General features: G+C 37.8%; 1 long non-coding RNA gene across 1 annotated transcript; it reads left to right on the top strand.

Annotated features, from left to right (window-relative positions):
* Nucleotides 1-153: 153 nt before the first annotated feature.
* Nucleotides 154-3,346, top strand: LOC116071105. The gene is made up of 2 exons (XR_004110708.1): nt 154-315; nt 3,057-3,346. It is a non-coding gene; the product is annotated as an uncharacterized LOC116071105 (long non-coding RNA).
* The last annotated feature ends 467 nt before the right edge of the window (nt 3,347-3,813 follow it).

Here is a 3,813-nt window from a genome sequence, read left to right as displayed (position 1 = left end):
TTTTTTGCTTTAGTCTGGGTATTGTGACTGCTGGATTGTAGAATCCAGAATCTGTTATATTCCTTCAAGATTATTGGTTACTTTAGTTTCCTGTAAGCTGCTGGCTGGATAACTTGAACTTGGTAGAACTGATGCCATGATTGGTTAGAACAGACATATTGAAAAACTACAGTTACCAAGCTCCTTTAACTTTGTAAAATTCAGCCTCCAAAACTTTTCCCAGTCAGACTTTCTATGGGCTCCACTCAGGTGTACAAGGCTGGGTCTGGAGTCCGTCTTCCTCAAAACCTTCAACCAGAGTTCTTTATCTGAACGGTATGACACGAGGAATTGTTTCAGTTATTATCCTCTCAATTTTTTCAATGGATGATATGTGTTAACATTCCTTAGAACCAAAGTTAAGCCACCAACCCATATCATACCCTGTGGGCAGCAGCTAGCCCATCTCTTCAAAACACTTGTGCTTTGAGTGCTTATGTACGTTCATACCTCGCGTCCTTGGTTTTGATTTTTGGTCTTCAAAGCCTACGAAGATGCACTCCCTGTTCCTTTGGGAATGGAGACATTTGTTCTGGATGCTGAGAAGGGAATCCTTCATGCTGGTGTCTAGTTGGCTTCATTCTCTGCCAGATCTCCACTGGGCAGACTGGTAGGGATGGATAGCACTCACTCTGGAGGACTTTGCTGTCTCTGTTATTAAGGAGGTGCTAACAAAACAACCTCTTCATGCAGCTGAGCTGACTGGATCACAGTGGCCAGTGTGGTTTGACCTTCAAGATCTTAGCAGTCAGTGTCTGAGGCTTGCCCTTTGCATGTTTACACTAGCTCTTGGTCAAGTGTGCAAGGGAATGTGAGGGAGGGGGCCCAGTTGGTAAGTACTTGTTTGTGTGTGTGTATATATACATATGTTAGATATATACAACTATAAATTTGCCTAATTATATATTGCAATGATACTTTGGGGGAATTCTCATACAATCAATCTAATTCTACATTTCAAAGATGTACATTCAGGATTTCATTCATTGATCCTTCTCTGTTCTTCATCAACTGACAGGCACCCTGCAAGTCTCACTTCTGTGAAATATCCCCTCATGGATGCAGGATTATTTTCATTCTGGGTTGAAGATCAGAGGGCCTGTGACCTCTTTCCTGGGATTCCTCTCCTGATTCCCATCTTGATTGTGTCTGTTTCTTCCATGGCCACAACTAGTAGTTCACTGTTGTTGACTTGTTAATTTTTCAGTAATCTTGTGGGCTAGTTTCAAAAGGCATATGTTTTTAAAATTAAATATATATATGTACAATTGTGTAAATTAAATTTAAAGATTATTATTTAACTTAATAATAGAAATACTCAGAATCTGTGACTTTCTAACTCCTCTGTTACCCGTGTTTGTGACTAGGTACATCTTTTGTATATCTGAATGACAGAATGTAAGTCCAGTATGCAAGAGCACTAGCTATACATTGCTAGCTAGATTTGGGCCATAGTTGAAAGATTTGCTTCATGAAAACTAGCACATACTACAAATAGGTTTACTTCTCCTTAAAACATCCTCAGACATTTCTGAGGAGACAAACATCTAGCCACAGCTGCTGTGTCTGGCTCCTCTTCCACTCTGTTAGCTTCTACTAGGCTCTGGGACCACCGCACCTTCCTCTTGGATCTTCAGGTTGATATTGCTTTTCTGTTATCAGAATTCTTATTGATTCTCTTGCCATCAGCTCCTCTCTTCACTATAGTCCCTTTCTTAGATGCTCTTCAATTACATCCTTCTAAGTAACTAGATGCCCTGCTGGAAACTGAATCGTGGTCAGATAGATGGATTCCCAGAAGTACATTTGGAAGGAGACATATACCAAAACATGGAAATAATGTCTACATCAAAAAAGATTCACAAATTAAATAAATTTAGGAAAACATAATCCAACAAAAAGCCAGAATTGTTTCTTATAGAACATCTCAAAGGCTCTAACTTAGACAATATATATTGAAATTTACTTTTAGGCTTCTTGGCTATGGTTTCCATATAACACCCATCAACACACAGTCAATTTCACAAGAAACACTGCCATTAACCAAATTTAGAAATATAATAATTGGGGCTAGAGAGTTGCTCAGTGGCTACTGGCTGCCCTTTTGTAGGACACAGATTTGGTTCTCAGAACCTGCAATCACCTGTGTCTCCAGTTCAGGGGCCATGGAACACGTGGAATATAGGCATACATTCAGGCAAGACACCCACCCACATAAAATAAAAAAGAACAAACCTTTTCTTAAAGTAAGATACAGCGTGAGGGGCTGAAGACATAGCCCAGCACTTAAGAGTGCTTACTGCTTTTGCAAAGAACCTGAGTTCAGCTTGCAGCACCTACATTGTATAGTTCACAACTATCTGTCACTCTAGCTTCTTGGGGAATTCATTGTTTCTGGCCTCTGTGGGCACCTGTAGCATTTGAAATATTTCTTGGTGTCTGCTGGGGCCCAGTAACTATGGATTGACCTCCATGTTAAATGACTCCACACATCTGGATTGGAATTCCCATGCTTTTGCTATCTCTTATTATTTCACTCTCTGTCAGATTGTCAGGTTCTGTTACTTATAATTGTCAACGTGTCTAAGTTTAGCTTCCTTGTTGCTTTTAATATTCTCTAACATGAGGATCCAGACATCTAGATGGTTAGAACTGTGTATATAGTAAACAAGGAAAGCGTATGCCTTATATTTTACTTTGATAAGGTTATTATATACATGTATATATATACATATATACAGTGAGTTTTCTGTATAAATAGTCACCTTGGTAAATGCAATATGTCTTGTGGGATTAACCCTTTGGCCTCAAGTTTTCATTTTCACAAGATATATTAAAAAACAAAAAACAAACAAACAACAACAACAAAAAAACTACAGACAACTCTCCATTTTGTTTGATGAAGTTCTGTCTTTTTTCCTGAGATTCATTTTGTGAATTTCACGTCAGCCAAATTAATCCTGAAGGGAAAAATAAATGATCACTTTCTACCTTCTTCTTTTTGATTCACTTTTCAGATCCAAGGTTGAAATCATCACTGCGGGATGACAACTCCAAGAACCCAAACATCTGAGGAAGAACACGAAAGTCACAAGAAAGACCCCAAGGAACACTGCAAAGGCGCTTGCCCGAGGCAACACTCGCTTACATGAGCTTCCATAATGCATGAAGTCACTGAAGATCTTTGCAGTGGCCCAAAGGAGACCTAGTTACATGGATAGTGTTGCATATGCTAACCACATTTTGAGTTAGACAGAGTGGTGTTTGATGTTAAATAAATAAATAAAATTGTCCTTATGAAAAAGTACCCCTTTGATCTGGAGTCATCACTGGGTAACTCATGACCTTGAGCCTGAGTTTGGACTTGTAGAGAATAGTCATTGGTTGGTTGAAAGAGCTGGTCATATGTGATCTTCTGTTCCTAGAGAGATGGTTAATATTGATAACATGTACACACCATATATATATACATATACATGTATATATATACATATATACAAATATATACATATATATGTATATATACAAATATATATGTATTCATACACTCACATATATATGTATTCATATACACATACATATGCGCACGCACACACACATATACACACACAGAAATACAGATTTTTGATTTTTTTTTAATTTTATATACTATGGTTGGGAAGAATTTTGAAAGTGTTTCAATTTATTGAAGAAAACTGATCTTCTGAAGATTAATGTTTGATTTCCAGGTGAGAGGAATCCAATTTAGATTAAAAACCTAGAGACAATTGATTT

Source organism: Mastomys coucha, unplaced genomic scaffold (genome assembly GCF_008632895.1).
Source record: "Mastomys coucha isolate ucsf_1 unplaced genomic scaffold, UCSF_Mcou_1 pScaffold22, whole genome shotgun sequence".
NCBI classification, from domain to species: Eukaryota; Metazoa; Chordata; class Mammalia; order Rodentia; family Muridae; genus Mastomys; species Mastomys coucha.
Note: the sequence above shows the minus strand (reverse complement) of the source record. Positions and strands in the feature narration are given on the sequence as shown.